The 24315-nt window shown below is 40.3% G+C and overlaps 1 non-coding gene across 1 annotated transcript; it reads right to left on the reverse strand.

The window, feature by feature from the left end:
* Window positions 1–519: 519 nt before the first annotated feature.
* Window positions 520–603, reverse strand: TRNAL-UAA (transfer RNA leucine (anticodon UAA)). Its single transcript has one exon. It is a non-coding gene; the product is annotated as a tRNA-Leu (tRNA).
* Window positions 604–24315: the final 23712 nt, after the last annotated feature.

Below are 24315 nucleotides of genomic sequence, written 5' to 3' on the forward strand. Positions count from 1 at the left end.
GGCACATTTACAGATCGCTTAAGCGTCCCGTGGTACAATTCCATGACATTTAAGCGGCCCGTGGCATATTTTCAGATCACTTAAATGACCCGGGACACGGTTACAGAATACTCAAGCGATCCGTGACACATTTAGAGATCCCTTGAGTGACATGTGACGTAGTTTTAGAGCACTTAAGTGGCCCCTCCAGTGTGGTTCTACATTACTCAAATTACCCGCGGCACATTCTCAGAATATTTGTGATGCGTAACACAGTTTCAGAGCACTTGGATCTGCGAAACATTTAGACATCACTAAAGTGGCTCTGTAGGGCACTTATCAATAGGGGGAATGTTACTTCAAGTGTCCACAAACTATCGAAAGGTTTCCTCGTTTTTGGCGTACCGAGTAAGATGTCATTAAAAATATTTCATATAGGGTTGTTGATGACGTAAGCATTATCCTCCAGACCAACCATGGCCCTCGCTCTTTTCCCCTAGGAGATATAAGCTGGTTCGTCTCAGAAAAATATCCCCCTCATGTCAGGAGTGGGGTTCGAACCAACGCTCTCTTACGAGAACCAGAGCTTAAATCTGGCGCCTTAGACCACTCGGCCATCCTGACACCATAAGCGCTATCCAAACCCCCCTCCCCTTTGTCATCAAAAGTCAGCAAATCGGAAACCCCCCCACATCGATGATGATGTAATACTTGAACGGCCCCTAAAGGAAAAAAAATTAATATATATAAAATAGAAACTACATGTAATGGTTATATTATGAAACCATTCGTGTTCTCCCGCCTAGCACCCCGCTAGAAGACCTGAAAGGAGGACACTTGTATTTATAACGTTTACATCATTGTTACGGGAATGTCGTAAAAGTTCTTGTTCGGGTCCCGTTAATACATGCTATATCTTGTACAGTTAATCTTGTACATGCTATATCTTGTAATAGTTATATATTAGTAGTGGCAGTCGTGTGGATATAATTTGTGTTGTTTTATCTATTTCTGTTTTTCCCTTATATTTTTGCGAAACCTAAAAAAAATTATTTTCTAAATCTGGTGGACAGATTTTTTTGGTTTTCGTTGGCGTGTGAATATATTTGACAAGGCTTATAATCCTTGCTGCTGTGTTTTTGTTTTTGATCATTTGAGTGAACCATTGTTTTCTATTGTTTTCGGAATATTTGTACATGTGTAGATGCTTTGTAAATTTGAGCTCGGTGGCATAGTGAACTGGAGTACCCACCATACCGGAGGGACATTTGTCTGTTAGGCAGCGTTTCCGTTCATGTAGATATATAGGGAATGGGCCGTGCCCTGTTATGAACATAGTTACCTCCCTATTCTAGTTTAGTGTGTGTCAAAATCTACAGGTTCTGGTTGAATGTTTTTCCTAAACCTAACTGCGTTTTTTTTTTTTTGGAGCTGTTTTTTGTTGACTGCTTCCATTTGAAGCTTTAGTGGGCAGTTGCCTGTGATCACCTTCAGTCCGAGTGTGGCTGTTGTGTCGTAGAGTCCCCGGTTATCGTTAAAAGAAATTTCCTCTGTGTGCTATCTAGGGCCTGTGTTGTGTTTTTTTGGTTGGATGCATATACCAAGCTGTGCAATGGGCTAGGAATTTCTCGACTACCGTCCTGTAGATGGTGTTCCAAATGCTTTGTGAGATGCCCCAGGATTTTCCTGCTATTTTAGTTAGTTTAAAATGGAAGCCAGTTGCTTTTAATTTTCGTTCATTGATGTACGATTCCCAGCTTTTTGGATGGTTACGCCTAAGTATTTGAGATTGTTTACACATTTAATATTTTTACCATAAATTTTAATTCCAAGGGGGGGATGTTTATTTTTTGTGAAACAGAGAAATTGTGTTTTTCTGTTGAGATTTTGATGTTATGTTCATTAAGTTAATTCGAAAAATCGTTAAGAATTTTAGTTGCTTTTATCGCTAGCTGTGATAAATTAACTGGCCTTATCACAAAGGCAAAGTCATCAGCGAAGGCCTGGATATGGGCATCTTCCGGGTGGGGATCTTTAGGGCTTGACTGGTCACAAGATTCCACAAAGCCAGCCCTTTACACGAACCCTATGGACAGCCAATATCCTGTTTTCTGACTGTCAGGCCTTCCGGAGTTGTGCTTAAGACATGTCTATTTGCTAGGAGGTCCGAAAACATTGATTTAATGTTGTTAGGGAGAGGAGCTTGGGACAGTTCTTGGTTGATCGAGGAATAGGTCAATTTGTTAAAAGCTACTTCAATATCGATACTTGTAAAAGTAACATCCAGTTCTTTGTTCTTGAATTCGTTTATTTTAGGGAGTATTAGGTTGAGGGCATCGTCTATAGAATTGCCTGACCTAAAGCCGAATTGAAGGTTAGAGTTTATAGTTTTGGGATTCCAAGTGCAAGTTGAGTCTTTGAGTCAAAAGTTTTTCTAGACCTTCTACCGGCAAAAGGGTTATTGGGCGATACGAGTCGATTGCGTCAGGTTTTTTTTTTTTTTTTTGGTTTGTGAAAGAGTGTTACTTGCCCTATCTTGAAGATGTGGAGGAATGGTTTTATTTCGAGTCGTTCCGGAGTTGTGCTCAAGATATGCCTGTTGTTGAAAAGCGTGTGGAAAAGGGGTCATTCAAGTGTCACGTGAGCATCGATGGGGGTGGGGGGTTTTCGATTTGCTGACTTTTAATGACAAGGGGGGGGGGAGGGTCGGTTTGGTTGATGCTTACGTCATCAACCACCCTTCATGAAAATATGAAACATTCTTGATGGCATCTTACTCGATGCGAAAAAAACGAGAAAAATCTTTCGCTATTTTGTGGGCACCTGAACTAACATTCTCCTTAATTATAAATCCCTTACACAGCCACTTCAGCGATCTATAAATTTTTCACGAATCCTTCAAGTGCTCATGAAATGTTTCCGTACCGCTTAAGTGCTCTGGAAATGTTTCCGTACCGCTTAAGTGTTCTGGAAATGTTTCCGTACCGCTTAAGTGCTCTGGAAATGTTTCCGTACCGCTTAAGTGCTCTGGAAATGTGTCCGGGCCTCTTAAATGCTCTGGAACTGTGCAACGCATCACTCAAGTGATACGTAATTATGCCACGGATCACTTAAGTAATCTGGGAATGTTCCGCGGGTAACTTGAGTAATGCAGAACCGCACTGGGGGGCCGCTTAAGTGCTCTAAAATCGTGCCACATGTCACTCAAGGGATCTCTAAATGTGCCACGGATCGTTTAAGTGTTCTGGAACTGTATCGCGGAATCACTTAATTATCATTATCAGTATTAATTATCACTTAATCACTTAATTTACTTGTCTTGAAAACGTGGCAATTTTTGTATAAGTTATAAAATTTTGCTCTTTTACATTTAAAAATTAAAAAAGTCTGGGGTTTTCATCAGAGGAGGCTTTTTGTGTGCTTAGCTGTAAGGCTTTGAGTGTATTTTGCGCTGCATTTACTTGGGGTTCCACCGGGAGATTTTGATATTGAGTTTGGATGTTTTTTTTTTCCAGAGATTTATGGCAAGCCTAGAAAATGAAGTTTTCCAACACTTCAGTTTGAGCGCGTTAAGATCCTGTGAGGTTCGGCAATTATTAATTAAAAAAATAATTTGGGGATGTCCCTGAGATGCTTTAGTAAGTTTAGAGAGAGACCAAATTTACTTCTGAACCTTGTGAGTGAGATAGCGCTAGAGGAGATGTTCAGCTCTATCAGAATGTATTTATGAAGGTTGGCTGAGAAGAGAGTTTGTTGTTATTTTCAATTTAGACATTGCTTTATTTCTGTATTTGTTGAGTTTGAGTGATGGAGAAAAAGATCATGTCCACCAAAGAATTGCTCTATCTCTTTGCCTCTACCGTTAAGCCTTGAATAGTTCCATAACGGATTTTGTCCGTTTAGATCAGATCCGATCATGCGCGTTTCGGTTTGATTGCATCGAGGATAATTGCAATTTCAGCGAGTGTTTCTTTCAGGTCATCATGGGGAGGGACATACGCTTAAATCAGAGTACGCGGCTCGTTGTCGAAAAACATTTTAACGGCAACTGTGTAATTGAGGGTCTCAATAAAAATTTGTTTTATATTTTGATTAGGACAAATTATCGGGGCTTTATTTTTTTGCGAGGCAGACCGACCATGATTTTTGGGTATTGGGTATCTTTATATTGTAGATGTAGGGCTCCTGCATGAGGAATACAACACAAACAAGAGATGAAAATACGGATTTGAACAGACAACAAAGATAGAAAAGAACTTCATCAACTTTACAGAATTACACAGAACCCCTGAAACTTGAAACTCTCACTTTTTTGCACATTTTGAATATTGATACAAGCAGATTGTGTCCCGACAACATGAATATCGACGATGCAGAAATTGGTAGAATGCGAGTGAAAGATTTTGAGAATGAATGGCCCAAAAGAGTTTCTATGACCGGTTACCTCATAAAGTAACAAAAATGGTTGTTACAAAGAAGCACTTTGAAGCTGGCTCTCAAAAGATATGTGACGCCTAAATAATTTACTCTTATGTAGTTGGTCTGCAAGAAAGTTCGCCTTATATATAGTAAGAGTCCGTTATGACCCGTTATGATAAGTAAGGCTTATAACGAGAAAAACGCTATTGCGAGTAATGCGCAAGTGATGGTCAACAGCTAATCTTAAACATACAAAAAATATCCACTTATAGCGAGTTGTTTATGGATGAAAATCTCTGAATACATTCGCTGTAACGACAACGGAAATTCCCTTAAAAAAATCATGTTTTCTTTTCTCCTTTCTTAAAGAATTATACATAAAATGGACCGAAAAGAGTGGCATTTTTTAAATTTCTGCACCCTATTCATAAATGCTTATAAATGGTGCATGTCAGCTCCTCCCAATAGATAAGAGACTGGTTTGGCAGGTGGTACACGAACCCTGGTTTTGACATCACTGTTATTTCCCTTGAAAAACCCCCCCTTCCCTTTCCTGGAATCTTCCAAAACTGGACACGATAAATCGGTCTTAATCATTTTCCGAGTCGTAAGGTGTTTTTTCACTGCCAGATCTTGCGGGTGTTTTTATATCGAAATTGCACAAGTGAGATAGTCCATGATATAGGATTTTTATTTATTTATTTATTTTTAGTCATTGCTGACGGAAAATGTATCCTCTCCAACACTGTAAGTGGTGACATCTATCGCTTCATATCTGCACTCATAATCAAACTACAGTTAGGCGATGTATACTTGTTTTTTGATTAGAATAGTACTTTCAGCACCAAAGATGTTTACCAGCTATCACTGCTATCTCCACTTCCATCACAAAAAGTCACAATTACGTTAAAGCAGAAACAGTTGTTAAATCTTATTTGCAGCGATCTTGTACAAAATTATTTTCCACTAGAATTAGCAATCTAGTGGTTACAGGGAAGGACGAAATCCAAAATGAAATATCAGGTTCAAGTGTTTTAAAACGGCAAAATTTAGCACCTCTGCATGAAGAGGCAGATGTTATAAATATTCGACAAAGTTACAGACTAGGATAAAAACGAGACAGGCACAGGTGACGGTGTTGTCTGATGACACTGATGTTTTGTACCTACTTTTACCTTCTATTTAAAGTAAGGCATAACCATCCGAATGTACATGGAATTGCCTATCCGAGAAAGCCGTCTGAAAACATACTGACATTCATACCAGATATCTTGGACGGACATGCTCTGAGTGGATGTGATATCACAGCTTGCCTTTTTGGCAAGGCGGAAGGTAAAGGTATTACAAAAAAAAAGAGTCATTCCTTTTCATTGGTGGGAGAAAAATCAGTAAGCGTATTGAGGATCTGAACAACCATCAATTTTCATCTGCTATGGTTACCCAACACGTTTGACACTTTCGGATCTAGTTAGAGCCTGTGTGGCTCTCTAAAATGAGAAGAAATAACTCTTCACAACCTCCAAGACTCTGTCCACTGCCAACGAATGATGAATCTGTTTTTGAGAATGTAAAACGAGCACAACCAGAGGCGGGATAGTGGGGTTTCCGCCTGTGGGCTACATAAACGTTGTCGATTTTTTCCCATTCTTGGCAAATTTTCTTGTCCAATCATTCTTCAAATTATTTTCCACCTTCGGCTACAGTCCGCTTTGCTACTTTAGGTTGTGAATATAGTGCATCCGTATTTCCGATTCTGGAAACCTGCGTCGTCTGCGATTGGTTAAAAACCCGAATTTCAGACTAAAATAAGTGGAAATTCGGGTTTTTAACCAATCGGAGACGATGCGGGTTTCCAGAATCGGAAATACTGGAACACTATGTTCACACCCTTACGCCGGTCCCAGTAATCCGCCTCTGTGTGCTCCATAAGAGTGAATTAGAGACCTAAGTCACTCTTATAGTCACATGTTAGCAAACTTTCTTGGTCACTCATTTTCACACTCACCGACTTGGTCCTTTGCTCTCTCGATGATTTTAAGTCGGAAACAGGTTCGGTAGTAATGATCTCCTATGCTGGGACCATTTGCGTATGAGTTTACCTATTTTTTCTGTATTCGATTTGTAATATAATGTTTCTGGTTTTTTTTGTTTTGCGAGTACCATGTTTCCGGAACTATTGGAATCAAGAAGTTATAAAATTTCACCGCTCTGATAACGTCAAATGTGACACGCGATCCCGGAAAAAAAATTATATTGCAACATTGTATATATTTTTCTTTTGTCCTTCATTATTTTTCATCATTTCATGTTTTCAATATATGAAGAGTATATCTTTTTTTCGTGAAGAATATCAAGTACAAAGTTTTGCGTTAACTAGATAGAAGGAGAATTCCAATAAAATAACCCGGAAACATCAAATTATTCACTCTATGTAACGGTGTTATCCTGTGACGCGGTTTCCATTTTCAAACAGCGCGTGTTTTAGGGCATTCACGTGACTTCATTTCTTTTTATTTCTTTTAAGTTGAAAAGCGACTTCAGCAACATCTCCAAAAAAATTCAAGTCGCTAAAAAAGTGACTCGTAAGGTAATAAATTTCCACCATTTGCTCAGGTGTGAAATAATTGTTTGAAATAAAAAAAATAAAAGACTTTTTTACGTGAATAAATATAAAAAAAATAAATTCTCATTTTTTTCGGTTCTTTCTTCTGTTTTAACAGCATATACTCTCGATAAATAAAGAAATGAAATATTTTTAATACGTATAAAAAATTTCTCTAAAGAATAGCCAATGAGAAAAAAAAATCACAAAGTGTTTCGTCCCGGGGAGGACAAGAGACAAAATGGAACAAAAAAAAATCGAAGCGGTACGTGTCACGTATTTCTATTTAATCAGATTCTCGTGTGTGTGTGTGTTTTTTTTTTGCTACGAGTTGAGAAAATAAAAACTATTTAACAGTGGTTGAATTATATTTCTTTGAAGCAAATCTGCCAGGCTAGTCATTAACAAAAATATGTTTCATAAAGACTTTGTGAGCCTTCATTAGTCAGCCAAAGGAGAGAGATATTGTAATGTTGTGGGTTGAAGAATAAGAGCGGAAGGAGGAGACCACACATGCATTCAGAGAGAGAGTAAAAAGTCGGCCTCTGAAGGGTAAAAAAATGGTTGAGGGAAGAAGGAGCGGTGCCAAAAGAAAGCTTCGTGATTCAATTAATGAAGTGATTTAATTGTTCGGGTGGACCTTTTCCGTTTAAATCCAGCTTTTAATTTTCAAAAAACATTTTCTCTCTCCATGTCTTCAAAATCGCGCCTCGCAGCCGCAACTGTTTTACATACACACATGCCGTTCACCGCCACGCAGTACCCCCCCCCCCCCCCCTAAATTAGTCTAAAGAAATGACTAGCGAAAAAAATTATATATATATATATTATTTTTTACGCTATTGAATTTTAAAAAAAAATGACACGCCGTAGTGAAATATAAGAAATAAAAAAAAAAAAACTCGCACACTCGAGCATATTATTCCAAATGTGTGGCGGCGGTTCCACATAATTTTTAAAAGAAAAATTAATTTTTTTAATTATAAGTCTCCCCCCTCTTTGCTCTAGTTCACTCCCTTTATTTCTTTACGTTTCTGTAAATGAAGAGAAGAAAAAATATCAGAAGAAATATTACGCATAAAAGAAACGGACGGACTTTTTTTTTAAAGAGCTGCCTTAGCGAGCGCTAAAGTTTATCGTTTTCGAGAATCATCGAGTTTTTACGTCACGAAAACAATAAAGCAAGAGCCATTCGGAACATTTTGTCACGACAGCGAACTTATTTAATTGCGTATTTTTTAATTGCAAATTTTTACATCACGCGGGGATAGAAAAAAAGAGTGAATTTTTTCATATATAATGTCTTTTCTCTCTTCATTTTGCGTCTTTTTTATAATTCGTATAAAACGTTGGGGGGAAGGCGATGGAATATCCAAGTATTTCGAATAAGAGCACCTTTGTTCAATTTTGTTTAAAATGATTCGTTTCGAAATGAGCGCCCCTAACTAAAACTACTACTTTCCGAATACGTCTTTTATTACAATATTTTTACACCAGGCTATCCTAAAGGGTCTGCGGGATGAATTTGTAAATTCTACAACTAGGAAAGTAATACTAACATCACTGCATGTTTATGTCGTTATTTATCCTTAAACAACTTGGTGAATTTTCAGTTTTCATGCGTTGATCAAATTGATCATGATTTTCATGATTCGTCGATGTTTGGCTTTTTATTCGTCAAAGTCAATGAGGTGTAAAGGAAGAAAAGCGCCCGTAAACAAGAGCTCTGATATATATGCTTCAACTGAAATAATGATGATGCTAATCGTTGAATTATAGGGTGTACGCGGAGAAGCATTCTCAGTCAAGGCCGTAGCGGGGGAAGGGGGGGGGAGGGGAGTTGGAGGTCTGGTCTTCAAGTCCAAGACAAAATGACTGAAAAAAGGGAAAAGATAGCCAAATCTATACATCGTTCATCGCTTTTATCCCCCTCCAAACGAAATTTCTGGTCACGGGCCGGTTATCAGTCATTCTCATTCTCTAAACACACAATTTTTGTAAACTTATGCACATTAAAAAAATGATGCCTTTCTTCGTTACTTCTGTTCAGAACCAATAGACGGACTGAAATATAAAATTTTCAACAAAAAATATGCTTCTGCTTTAAAAAATATTAAAAATTAATATATAGTACAGTATTACTGTATAGTATATGCAAGAAACATCACTGAAATGCAACTCCCACCCCCTGCTGCTACATATAAAATAAACAATACAACTCTCATATATCTTCGATTTTTTTGGTGGTAAGTTTTTGATTAATGTGTCGCACGGAAAAAAAAGACAATATCACACAAAGTGTGACCCTCCTTGACTTTGAAATTGTAATAAAAGAGGATTGTGATAACAGCTCAGCGGGATTTTTTTAGGCGGGCTGATTTTTATTAAATTTATATTTCATAGAGGGCAACATGGGTTCTGTGATGTAAAGACAATATTGCTCCGAATAATTTTTCCCAAGTCCTTGAAATAAGCAGAGGATGGAAACACTTTGCAAGACGTTACAAATTCATTTACAAAACAGCAATTTTTGCATGTATTTACAAGCAGAGAGATATACGCTAAAAACGTGATCAGAGTTCTGTTATTGAGCGTCAAGTCCAACAACTCTCTCCGTTTTTATAGATACGACGAAAAAAAGTTTCTAGAATTCTATAGTTCCGGTTTTGTGGCGCCACCGTCTGGAGACCTAGATAAATCTAGAAGCTTCGAGCATATCTTGACATTTCTGTTTTGGCAACAGGAGATTATTGTCCCGTAATACTGCCCCTCCCCCTTTTAAGTTGTTCGTCCCGACAATTCAGTCCTCAAGTCGGTGGGTCGCACTTAGTCATTTACTGTGGTAGGGAGCCAGTCTGTGCAGGTGGACTACCTTGCATTTTGACAATGGAGTCGTTTGAATCCAAACTACCAAATCATTCAGTTTTTTTTCACGACTGTAGGGTTCTTCCCAAGATGTCTGGAGTTTCGGGCAAAGTCCCTTCCGACGCTTCGGGTTCCAGAGACAGACGAGATCTTTTTCCTTGAAGTTGTGGTACGTGGCCTTTGCATTGTAGCGGTTCTTCTTTTCGGAGCCGATGCTGATTCTGTCTCTGGCGATTCGCACATCCCCCCTGGAGACGCTCCTGGAGTCTCTCGACGTACTATTCTGGTGGAAGAGGAGCATGTGGCAGTCGCCCAAACAGTAGGTCACCCGGCAGCCAAAGATCTCGTCCCATGAGCATCTGCGCTGGTGAAAATCCGATGCTCTCGTGGACGGCAGTTCGGTAGGCCAGCAGGAAAAGCGGTAATTTTGAGTTTCAATCTTGTTGGTTCCGCGACACGAAGATCAAGAGGTGGTTCATGATGGTTCTGTTAAATCTTTCAACCATCCCGTCAGATTCCGGATGAAGCAGCAATGTTTGCGTCTTCTCCATTTCCAGAAGCTTACACATACCGCCGAAAACTGCTGAAATGAAGTTCCTTCCCTGGTCGGAATGGATCAGCATGGAGACTCCGAATCGAGACACACAATTTCGCACTAAAACTTCAGCCAGCGTCACTGCTTCTTGATCAGGAATGGGATACGCTTCCGGACACTTGGTGAAATAGTCCATCACCACAAGTATGTACTTGTGCCATTATGAGTTCTGGGTAATGGTCCGAGGATGTCCAGGGCGATTCTCTGGAACAGCGCACCAAAGTTCTAGCGTTGAAGGCCGGCCTGGGTACGTTTCGGAAGACCTTTGGGAGCTGTGCAGGCGTCGTACTTCTTACACCATTTTTCCACATCGGTCCTGGACTTGTCCCAGTAGAATCGTTCACGGACCTTCTGGAGAGTCTTAGTTATACCGAAATGTCCACCGGTCGGGCTCCCGTGCAACTCGTTCAAGACCTCTTTCACACGGCCTCTGGATAGGATGAGTTGCCATCTCAACGTCTTTTCGTCCTCCGACTCCCATTTGTGGTACAGCACACCATATCTCATCTACAGGAGTCCCATAGCGCTGAGTATCTTTTGGTCATCGGACTGGCGGAGGCTGCATTTTGCCACGTTGGTTTATTTCACGTGGATTCCTTCAAGTCCATTATTGGTCGTATGTCAGGATCTTCTAGTTGGGCTTTCCGGGTGTTCTCGTCGCTCCAAGAATCGTCACTTGAGACTTGAGATGTTATCTGTCTCACTGTCGGATTCACCGGGCAGTACTTCTCTTTGAGGACGAAATGAGGACAGTTCTTTTGACACGGTTTTCTTGATAGCTCGTCGGCATTTCCGTGCGATGCTCCATTACGGTGCTGGATCTCCATGTCGTACTCCTGCAGTCGTTTTATCCATCGAGCTACTTGACGCTCGGGGTTCTTGAAATTTAACAGCCAGCTCAATGAGGCGTGGTCCGTGCGGAGGAGAAATTCCCGACCGTAGATATGGTGATGGAAATGTTCTATGGCTTTGACGATTGTGAGCAGCTCCTTCCTAGTGACGCAATAATTCCTCTCGGGTTTGGACAAGGTTTTGCTGAAGTAGGCAATGACACGTTCTTTGCTGTCCACTTCTTGCGATAGAACAGCTCCAATCTCGTTGTTACTTGCATCCGTGTCGAGGATGAATTCCTTCTCTGCTTGTGGAAACGCCAATATTGAAGCCGATGTTAGGGCTTGTTTCAGTGACGTAAAAGCTCTTTCGCACTCATCAGTCCACAAAAACTTTTTGTGGAGGGGTCTCGCTGTCTTAGAGAAGCCTTGGACGAATTTCCGGTAATATGTGCAGTCTCAGAAAACTCCGAAGCTCGTGCACGTTCTCAGGTCGCTTCCAATCTTCCACGGCTTTGGTCTTCTCAGGATCCGTCCTTATTCCCTCTCGAGAGATGATGTGTCCCGAATTGTCCCAAATAGGTGACTTCGTGTCTAAGCAGACGCACTTCATGGAGCTCAGTTTTAAATTGGTATCTTTCAGCTTCTGAAGGACTTTGCTAAATTTTCTAGATGTTCCGAGAATGTTCTTCCCACTATTATTATGTCGTTCAAGTATACTAGACACGATTCGTAAGATAGTTCATGTTAAACGGTCCCCATCAGCCGTTCGATGACATCACCTTTAACTGTCACAGTCCTTGCCCGGTAGTGAAGGCCATCTTTTCTCGATCATCCGGGTGTATTTCCACATGCTAATATCCACTCTTAAGGTCCAGGGTAGAAAACTACTGATGTCCGGAAAACGTGTCAAGAGTGTCGTCGATTCTTGGCAACGGATAACTGTCTTTTTTGGTGACGTCTTTAAATCTTCTATATTCGACACAGAATCGGGTGTAACCGTCTTTCTTTCTCACCAGTACGATGGACGACGCCCAGGAATCGTTGATGGCTCGATTATGTTGTTGAGTCGCATTTCCTGTAGCAGTTTACTGACTTCTTCGTGCTTGGCAAACGGGAATCTTCTATGATGTTGTTTAATTGGTGAATGGCCCCCAGTGTCGATGTGATGTTGCGTCAAGCTGGTTCGGCTAACATCAGCTGATGAGGTAGAGAAAACATTTTTTGTAGAGAAAGAATTTTTCGATTGCCGACTGAGCACGTCTTCTCTTGTCAGGATCCAGCTGGGAGAATCCTATCAGGTTCTCGAACAATTTTACAGGATCCTCTGGCTGATTTCTCGACGATTTACGAACCACATACGTAACGGGAACACACGTAGCGATATCTTCACCCTTCCGAACCTCCTTCGGCTTTCGCTGATATTGACAAATCTGACAGGGATGACGTCCTTCGATGAATCCACCAGAGCGGCGGCTGTCAGGCCATTCTTGTTTTCGCTAGGAAAATCTACCAGTCCGAGCTGAAAGTCCTTGGCTGTCCCAGCTCTGCCGTGGATGATGCTCCCCATTCTTGGCGGAATCGTAAAGTCCCGAACAGCTAATATCTTCCGGGAAAGGACCTCTTCGTTTTTGCATGCGAATAGGGTGACGTGCTCTTTTGGCGTGTGCAGCCGGTTGTTTTTCAAGTCCAAGGAAATCCCGTATTTTCTGAGAAAGTCTAATCCGATAATGCATGGATCTTGAATATCAACCACGAAGACGGTGTGACGGTAGGAGACCGCAACGAATTTCACCGTGGCCTCCATTTTCCAATGTTCCGTCGTGTTGCCCCCAGTAACGGTCTGTAGCGTCAGGCCACGTACAGGAGTAGTTGTCGGAATTTCAGAGCCAAATCGCTCCGTACGATCCTCACATTGGCTCCGGTGTCGATGACCCTCCGGCAAGGAAATCCGTGGTTTCCCCCTTGCAGCTATGGGATGTGGTAAACATTTGATGGGGATTGCCTTGACGGCTCGAAGTTTCGAGGAGTGTCCCATTTCTAGGGAACTATCATTGGGCAGGATCTCCGCAGGTGACCTTCCTCATTGCACCTCTAGTAGACCAGGGGCTTGTCTTTCCGATTTTCACGGTCGTTCCTGGCACTTTTCAAGAGTTCTTTCAGCTCTCCGATGATACCTGTGTGGCGCGGGCAGCAACAGCACCGCTGACCACTCGTCGTTCTCTCCTCGAGGCTTGATGGGCTGCTTCGAACTTGAAGCGTAGACCAGGGCACTCTTTACGTCCTTGTATTCTCCCAGACGCAACGATTGTTGGATGCCCGGATCCTTGATGGAATCGATGAAGCTTTGCAAAGTCCATCCATCTCTGATGCCCGGTGGGCAATCAGGGTAAGTCAACTGCGAGAGCCTCTCGATGTCCATGGCCGTCAAACCGAAAAATACCCAGGCCATATGGCAATATGTGATCCGGAGTATGGCGTTTTTAGAAGTGGGCACAGCCATGTGCTTTAGATGGGCAGTTAATTTACATGTTGTCAAGTAATGGATGGGAGTACCGATTTCACCACAAATGATCTGTTCCTCGTTTTTCGAAGCGGTGAAGGTAATTTGGGAAAGGGTCCGTGATTGGTTGTAAAAAATACAAGTTCTCTGCTCCAATATTTAGCGTTGTATGAAACTTTTGGTACTATTTTGTGGACACTTCTTCCAGTTTTGGCATCATTCCATCGGTTTGCCATAGATTATTTCTTTTCTTGCCTTTTGTTTTGCTATAGATGATGATAATAATATTGGCATTGATTGTTGCTGCTTTGGCTATTGCATCTGCTTCTTCGTTCCCACACTCACTCACGTGCGCTTTGATCCAAGATATGCGAATCTGTTGGCTCTTGTGAAGGTTCTGCCGCATATCCCTAGCCATGGCATGAATAGTCATCGGGTTCTATATTGCACTAGCTATAACACCGGGTTTTTTTCAATGAGACTTTCTGGATCACGTGATATCTCCCTCTTTCTTTGAGAGACAGACAACCCGTATCTAAATTAACCAATATGGCGACTTCCTGCGCGACTCATGAAAGACACAAATCTAGATTTAAAGAAACGTAGAAATGAATACATTTCTTTTCTCGTTTTTAAGGGTCACTAGGTATTTCAATTCCCCCCCCCCCCTGAACTTCGAGTTATCCATCTGCTTGTTTCTGCTTCAAAAAATGCTTAGTTAATACTGTGAAATTTCTTCGATGGGATACTTTATGGGGCCCATAATTAATTTCAAAACATCCTAAACTATATGAATTTATGCAGTTGAATATTAAAAGACAAAACGGAGACATTAATTTTCATGCTTGAGAGGATATAAATAAAAAGTAGAAATCAATGTTATTGCATGAATATGCAACTCAAAAGTAGCTCCGTATCGGGGCTACGTATCTCTAAGCGAACTCAATATTTCAAAAATCGAGAATTTAATACAATTTTTAAAATTATTTATGTGGCGGAAAAACCCACTAAATTTCCGCATTCTTATTTATCGTAAGAATTGGCAATTTTAACACTGATTTCTATGGGGATCATCCTTTGCCTGACCTTCAAAGTGATGCTGATGATGATTCTGAAATCTATTCAAAAAGTCTCATTACTGGAAGGATTGAAAAATTGGCAAACCATTATAAAGGGATAAACTATTATACATACACTGGCAGCGTTAAAGAAGTGGCAAACCATTGTAAAGGCATACATACGTCTTAAACATATTGCTAGGGAACCACGGAAATCAATGTAAACGTTCCGAAAGTGATTGTTGAGGCCCCAAAACCAGTGTTGCCCGACAATTTTTTGGCCATTTCGGGCATTTGCCGTGCTCTGACGAACTTTTAAAGTAGCCTATTGTTCAAATCGGGTCCCGTATGGTATATTGGTGACGATCGGACTAAAATTTGAGATTTGTATAGAGAACACACACACGCAGAAAATCAATTTTATATATATAGATGTATGCACTAAAATCTAGTAAAGCAACTTCGGTGTTATGATTAACAAGAAACCCGTGTTGGGGGGGTTAGGAGAAAAAATATTAGTATGAGAAAGAAATGAGAGTATACTATTTTTCTTTAGAACAGTTTCAAAAATCTTGGAGATAGAAGATAAAATGGAGATAGGCCTATAATTACTTAAATAATCATGATTTCCCGATTTGAAAATAGGCAAAACAGTGGCGGTTCTCAAAGAGTTAGGATAAACACAATTTAGTATGCAGGTATTTATAAAATTCGTAAGTATTATAACTAAATGATAGGGAAAACATTTAAAAATCAATGAATTAATCTCATCACTAGAAACCGAATGAGATAACCGATCAGCAATAGAAATAATTTTTTCCGGGTAAGTTGGGAGAGGAAAAAAGATCTGTTAGAATAGGGGACATATTTTTTGTAGTTATCCGTAGGTGGAATATATGATGAAAGAATGTTTACAAAATGATCATTAAATTTATCAGGAAGCAATTGGGAATCAATATTATCAAGGATGGGATTGCTACGATTTTTACCAATTACCTTATCGATAAACTTCCATCGTTTGAAGGGAGTATCACATTTTGAAAACTGTTAAGAAAAGCAAAATTGTTTAGAAATTTTGATTTTGTATTTTAGGTAATGAGCCTGATCATATAGATATTTTTTAGTTTTTAAATAAAATTTGTTTGATTTCAATTAGATGTTTTATCTCTGTTGTAATAAAAGTTTTATCAGTCCGTCTGGAAAGGTCAATATCACGATATGATGCATGGAAAAATATGATGTTTATTCATGAATCTTTTGAAAGTGTACTAAACTATAATAATACCCATCTGATATAGTGCAAATGAAGCAGACACCTGTTATATCAAGTAACAAGATGTGAAAAAAAATTCATTAGAGGTTTTTCCCCCATATATATTTTTACACGATAAACATATTTTTTTCCATTCCACACGAATAATAATAGCGCCGTAAAAAAAAAACACACACACACACACATGCAACGAATAATTAATCCACGAACAAATTAGTGCAGGAAATTTGCTCGTTAACGGTATTTAGAAAAATAATGTGTGAGCCGAGATCGAGAAAAAAAAAACCATGGGAATCAGAAATTGCTTCGGCAACGATTTATTCACATCCGAAGTTTCTTGCAGGAAATTGCCTAATTCAATACATTATTTACTTTTGCTTGCAAAGATTAGTTTTTTCCCCTTGCAATACTCTTTCCGTGTTTCTTTTTTTCTCTCGCTTTAGAGCACGCTTGCCACCTGATGATGTCAACCTGGTGGTATTTTTTAAACCTATTCTTCCAATATAAAAAGGAAAAGGGCATGAGGTGGCTGATTTATTGTACGCAAATGTGATTATATATGAAGTCTAGTCACTTATATGTGAGATTTAGAGATTAACATCAATATTAAGTTACTGATAAATGGTGTGGGTGGGAAAATTCAAGTTTTGTATTTAACCAGCGGTTATAAATCGATCCACAGTCTATTCCAAAACCAATCTTGTTAACAGGAACTGCCGTTTTATATTAAAACTTCCAAAATTTCAAATATTTCTGTCTAGCTTTACCAGCATCGATACCATTACGTGGACCACTTTACTAATTCAATCGTAGCATTATTTTTAACATTATCTTCTCTCCCATCTGCAGGAGCTTGTAGAACAATTAGTGCGGCGAAAAGAAGAATCTGAATCTTTCACTTTAACCGGCACAGCAGAAATCATTGAACCACCTGTAAAATGTCAAAACCTTTTTTTTTCGCTCGAATTCATGCTAAAAAAATTGCGCTTGCTCGAGCATCCACAGTTTCAACGTCAATGACTGTAAAGACTCACTTTTCGTTTTCAGCCACCCATTAAATGGCATTTATGCTCCGTATTCTTCTCCAGAATCAAGCGTATTCATTCAATGAAACGTATCAATTTATTTATTAAAAAGTGTAACAGGCAAGCTGTTAACAAGGATGTACAGTAATACTTTATTCACGAGACACGTGAGATTTAAGTTGTATCGAGAGACGAAGACATTCTAGAGAGTTCAATTTTAACCTTCATCACGAAGGGTTGTGTGTTTCGCATGTTTATGCAGAATAAAGGAATGCTTCATGTTCGTCGCTTCGTATACACCTCACCAATCGTCACATTGGCGCCCAACGTTTAAAATAGACGCGTGAGTGTTTTAGCTAAGCGGACATCCTAATTAGGTACCAAGTGAGTGAAAATGGCATACTTGGCGAAATATCGAAAAGACGAACTCCGTCGCCTTGCCGAAGAGATGGGCGAACCTACCGAACCCGAGATGAAAGTGATAGAGCTGAAGAAGCTGATTACGTCCAGTAAAGAATACGATGAGGTCTTCGCAAAAGGAGTGCTACAGACCCTCGTAGAAGAGAGAATTCGACAAGAAGAAGCAGAAGAAAGAATTCGACGAGAAGAAACAGAAGAAAGAATTCGACGGGAAGATGCCGAAGAGAAAGAAAGAATTCGACGAGAAGAAGCAGAAGAAAGAATTCGACGAGAAGAAACAGAGGAGAGGATTCGACGGGAAGATGCCGAAGAGAGGAACCGGCGAGCAGAAATGCAGTTCGAACTCGAGAGACTGAGGATAGAAGCGGAGAAGTGCCAAGCTTCCGTTCGACCGGCTGTGACAAATCGGGACTTTCAAGTGTCGGTTCCGCGTTTTGAATCATCAGATGACATTTCACTGTTCCTGGTCCTGTTCGAACGACACATGGGATTACACCAGATTCCGGAAGAATTGTGGATTACGTATCTCATCAATAGCTTACTCAAGGTATCTCAAGGAACTGCTGTTAAAGCGATTTAAGCTACATGCGGACAGATTTCGACAGCTTTTTGTAGAGCATCGGAAGAACTCGGAGAGTTCATGGCGTGATTTTTATTTTGAGTTGAAAACGTATCTTGAAGGGTGGTTAACAGAAGTTAAGGTCACAACATTCGAGGACTTGATTAATCTAGTCATAGCTGATCAGATGAAGAAGAAGTGCCCTCCACAAGTGAAAGAACATTTCATCGATGTATGGGCCATGTTGATCTCCCCATCGGAACTAGCGGAGAAACTCGACGCGTATGAAGATGCCAGGAGTACTTTCCCAAAGAAATTCAACCAACAGTACGATGTCGAGGGTCGTCGAAAGCAAACACCGAGGAAATATCCATGGACGTCATCAAAACCAGTGATTCATGCAGATGAACAGACACTTCCCATGATCAGCCTGGATGAACAGCGACCTCTAAGCTGCTATGGATGTGGATATCCGGGGGTAATTAGAGCGCAGTGTCCGACCTGTAATCCCGAAATGACAGCGACAACCGCTCAGTTTGGTCAGTTGGAACTGAATCTATGCTCTTCTGTAACAAAACCCGTAGCATTGTTAAAAATTCATGTAAATGGCAAAGTGGGAACTGCCTGTGCCGACAGCGGTGCTACGCACTGTATCGCAAGTGATACTCTGCATCGTATTTTGAAAGAGCAAAACGCCAAATTCCATCAGGAAACTATCGAGATGCGTCTTGCAAACGGACAGCAATCAACGGTGAATGTGTGGACCACAACGGTATTGGTCAACATCCAATGGAAGCGACTAAGGACGAAATTTATAGTTCTTCCTGGAATCGTCGGTAACAGAACTCTTTTGGGAATCGACTTTCTAGAGAAAGCTGGTATCGTGTTGGATCTCAAGCGAAGGCAATGGTTCTTCGGGGAAAATACTCGGAAGCGATTCCACTTTGTGAACGAGTCTACGATTAAAACTGTTCAACATGTAGTAGAGCATGTTAACTTGAATTCTTGCCAACTACAACAAGTTGAAGGACAGCAACGGAAACAAGTGCTGAACAGGTCGTGGAAAAAGAATGAAAATTTTTTCAGTCCAGGGGGAGGAGACACTCCCGAAGGCGAAGTTCACCATGGTGATATGGCATCGGAACCTCAGTGGTGCGATCGGTTTAGACGTCTCATGAACCAAACAGGTCGCGTCCGTGACTATCCACGTCATGTTTCTGGCTATCCACGTCCTGCTGTCCATAGCGAAATCCACCGATCCGCAAGAAGCTTTCATCACCAATCGGTGCAAAGGCAACCACGAGTTACTCCGACAGGCAGGCAAGTACTAGACTTACGTTTCCGCAGGAACGAACGAGTCGAACTTTCCGGTGCCAGGCGACGCAGTCCAGGATCACCAGGATATTATCACATACTGCATCGTTGTAAAATGCCAAGCCAAACAATAACGTCTAGCAATAGCTTCCATGAGTCAAGGACCCAAACAAGTATAAGCAGTGCTAGAGAAGGGAACGATAAATGCAGGGGGAGCGGCATTAAATATTCGGATCAAAACCCTAACGCGCGTCGAGCAGAAGGTCGCAGCCATGCCCAAAGAAGTCGTGAAAACAGGTTGACTCCCATGCAAAGCCTTACAAGAGTTTCTGTGAAGCAGAAAGTGGAACAAAAACGGGATGAACGCAAAGGTTATGTTGACAACGGTTCCAAACCGAGTTCTCGAAGGAAGAACTGGTCGACAAAGTTCACGCCACAACGAGATGGACCGTACCCTGTGCTAGCCCAGAGATCGCCTACGAGGTACATAGTCGCTGATCCGGCCAAATCGGGTGTCTCTGTCAGCGTATATCGTACTTCTGCTCTCACACCATGTGCGAAACCGGATGCTGTATCCATAGTGTCATCACGAAAGAAGGGACGACCACTCAAAGTTGGAACTAACAAGAACACTGAACAACTTCCCATAACGCCTATTGCTGGTTCCTTGCCGGGACGTCCGCGAAACCAGAGGGGGAGTATGTAACAGGCAAGCTGTTAACAAGGATGTACAGTAATACTTTATTCACGAGACACGTGAGATTTAAGTTGTATCGAGAGACGAAGACATTCTAGAGAGTTCAATTTTAACCTTCATCACGAAGGGTTGTGTGTTTCGCATGTTTATGCAGAATAAAGGAATGCTTCATGTTCGTCGCTTCGTATACACCTCACCAATCGTCACAAAAGTATATTTTACAGTGAGAGATTGTACAGTGTACCTATCCAATGGATATTTTCAATTTCTATGAAATTGAAATTTATGATCGTCTCGATTTTGGTTTTGTTTTTTACCTTTTTTGATTAAAAAAATTAAACTGAAGTCCGGCACAATTTTTATCAAATCGATAATTTACTCATGACATCAATTCGTAAATAGTCAAAAAAAAAAAAAAATAATAATCGAAGGAATTGGAATATTTGAAGGCAGTTAGCAAAAAAGTTATTCTCACGTAAAGGAATATTTTTTAATTCATGGAAGAAAAATTAGTTAAAATGTCAATAGAATGCGCTGCACAGAAGTCAGGCAAGAGTGAATGGACTTGGACCCTTTTTTTTTCATTCTTTTCTGTGCCCGAAACATTCACAAGCTTCGGCCGGCGTTTCGCGGTTAAGGTAAAACAACTTCATCAAACTGCTTAATCCATCAACAACATCACAATGAAAACCTTGTGCAAGTGCCAATAACAGCATAATTCATAAATGAGCTGTTAATCGCACACTCCTCATTTTATAGCACTCCGATTCGCATATTTTCTGTGCAGTGTCCTCTATCAACGAAAATTTGAACTTTTTTCTCTACAAAAAAAATTCCTCATTCATGAGAAAGTATATTTGAATGCAGTTTGTGAAAAGGCAATTTCCTTCAATTTTTATTTATTTTTGAACTATTTACGAATTTATGTGACACCTTGTACAGCATTGCTATTAAATGTTTGAACATTTTTTCCACAAAGACAAGGAGAGAGACTTCCGGATATTAATTACAAAACTAAATTACAGTACTATGTATTTTTCATTCATATTTACCGAATATTTTGATTTTCCAATAGAAAACGTTGTGATATAGAGGAACCCTTCTGCGCAGTTTGTTAATGGTTGTCTTGCAGAGATTGGATAGGTTTTTTGTATCGAAAGCTATGTTTATCTTAGATTGCAAAGAAAATGAATAAGAATTCTTGCATAAGTGTAAAACTGCTTTCTCCTTTTCTTTTTCACTTCACGTTAGGCCTTGAATAAAATAGATTTAAAAAAAAGGTTGCATGAAAAGAAGGAAAAAAAATGTAGCACACATTGATAAAGAAAAATACATTTGTTAGTGAGTATCATATAAATTTATGAATTTTTTTTCTCTACCAGGTATGATACAGGTAAGCTGGCGCTCGAAAATAAACAGGTCTCGATTCGAGAAAGAATTCCTTCTTGTTTCTGCTTTTTTTTTATTTCGTGAACATGCACGCACGCACATACAACTGAGTTCAAGGTTATGCAGATGATCACATGATATACATATTTATTGTAGCGGAATAATAAAAAAATGAAGCAGAATCTCTGATCGCCTGCACCGTACTATATGCAAAAATGTAATATAACCATTCTTTCCTCTTCATTTTCTCGGTTGTTTAAACTCTTTCACAAGAGAAAAAATTAACAATTTCGAAGGAAAAGGTGCTTGTATAATTCAAGTAATGAACTTACCTTTCATATACGCACTGCAGAATAAAAGAAGCGAGTTTCGTAATCTTTGTCTAAGAATTTCATTCGTCCACAGGAATGGTTTGGAAACAAGCACGTCAGATGGGAGGCGTGTGCGGAAGATTCACGACAACAATTCACCGCCACGCAATTCACTGAAAGGAAAATTTACCGCTGAGAAAGTTCATCGAAAAAGTGACGTAGTGAGTTAGCAGATCACTTGACAAGTGAGTGAATAAGTGAACAGATGATTATGTCAGCGAGTGAGTGAGTCACTCATACGGTCACTCTCACATTTATGCTGTCACTCACTTTATAACTCATACGGTCACTCTCACATTTATGCTGTCACTCACTTTATAACTCATACGGTCACTCTCACATTTATGCTGTCACTCACTTTATAACTCATACGGTCACTCTCACATTTATGCTGTCACTCACTTTATAACTCATACGGTCACTCTCACATTTATGCTGTCACTCACTTTATAACTCATACGGTCACTCTCACATTTATGCTGTCACTCACTTTATAACTCATACGGTCACTCTCACATTTATGCTGTCACTCACTTTATAACTCATACGGTCACTCTCACATTTATGCTGTCACTCACTTTATAACTCATACGGTCACTCTCACATTTATGCTGTCACTCACTTTATAACTCATACGGTCACTCTCACATTTATGCTGTCACTCACTTTATAACTCATACGGTCACTCTCACATTTATGCTGTCACTCACTTTATAACTCATACGGTCACTCTCACATTTATGCTGTCACTCACTTTATAACTCATACGGTCACTCTCACATTTATGCTGTCACTCACTTTATAACTCATACGGTCACTCTCACATTTATGCTGTCACTCACTTTATAACTCATACGGTCACTGATTCATAGAATCGCTCACTCACTCGACTATTCGTGAGTTTACTGATACTGTCGCTCAATCACTCACTTATCCACTCACTCAGTTAGATACTCGATCACTCATACGGTTAGGGGTAATTCAAGTATTACGTCAGCATCAATGGGGGGAGGGGTTTCCGATTTGCTGACTTTTGATGACAAAGGGGGGAGTTTAGATGATGCTTAAGTAATCAACCACCCTTTATGAAAAATATGAAATATTCTTAATGGCATCTCATTCGGTGCGCCAAAAACGGAAAAAAACCTTTCTATGTTATTGAGCACCTGAACTAACATTCTCCCTATTGACAAGTCCCCTACAGAGACACTTTAGTGATCTCTAAATATTTCACCGATCCTTCACGTGCTCAGGAAATGTGTCCGGGCTGCTTAAATGCTATGGAAATGTTTTCGCGGATCACTTGATTGATGCGTGGCATAGTTCCAGAGCACTTATATATATATATATACGTATACATACATACACACACATATATATATATATATATATATATATATATATATACATACACACTCATGTCCATAAATTAAAGATAATGCCAGCTCCGGCAAATAAAGGTTCAGAAACAAAACAAACGTTACTTATTCATAAAGCCCATTTATTAAACAAAAGATAAAGAACAAAAACGATGGTGTATGTATGATACCATTCATAAAAATTACGATTTTTGCTCCCTGGAGCAATTGTAAAAAATATCTCCTTTACAAAAACTTACTATTACATGGTTGGTATGATGGTTAATACATTATATGTCTCCCATGCGATGAAATACAGTCCGTACAACGCCTAGGCATGCTGAGTATCCAATTATCGATCTGATCTTGGGGAAGATCACTCCACTCAGCAAGCAATGCTCTCCGAAGTTCCGGTGCACATGTAGGATGTGGTTGACGGGCTGCAACTCGTCGTCACACATGCTCTATCGGATTCAAATCAGGTGAGAATGCTGGCCATTCCATACGGGTTATATCCTCAGATTCAAGGCATTCGTTTACGATGTTTGCTCGGTGAGGACGGGCGTTGTCATCCATAAACACAAATTCTGCGCCCATGGCACCCCTAAACAAACGTACACGTTGTTCCAGAATGATGTCCCGATAAATTTGGGCTTTAATGGTTCCGGTTTGAACATGCAGATCTGTTCTGGAACTCAGTATAATTCCACCTCAAACGAGCAATGCTGCACCACCGTAACGGTGTCGTTCAATGATGTTGTCTTGGTGGTAATGGGTACCTGGCATTTTACATAAGAAAGTCCGACGTGAATCAGACTGCAGGCTAAACCTGGACTCGTCGGAAAACATCACACAAGCCCACTGTGACGATGTTCACATTACATGTTCTCTACTCCAGGCTAATCACTGCCGACAGTGAGTTGCCGTGAGCGGAACACATCTGACAGACCTGCGAGCATATAGACCAATATCTCCCAAACGTCTGTACACGGTTTGCCTTGAAACTGTGGTACCCGTGGCTGCAGATAGCTGACGAGACAGGTCGGATGCTGTGTTCC

Source organism: Pholcus phalangioides, unplaced genomic scaffold (assembly GCF_987345545.1).
Source record: "Pholcus phalangioides strain wild (caught in Gottingen) unplaced genomic scaffold, Ppha-v1.0 ptg000014l_1, whole genome shotgun sequence".
Lineage (NCBI taxonomy): Eukaryota > Metazoa > Arthropoda > Arachnida > Araneae > Pholcidae > Pholcus > Pholcus phalangioides.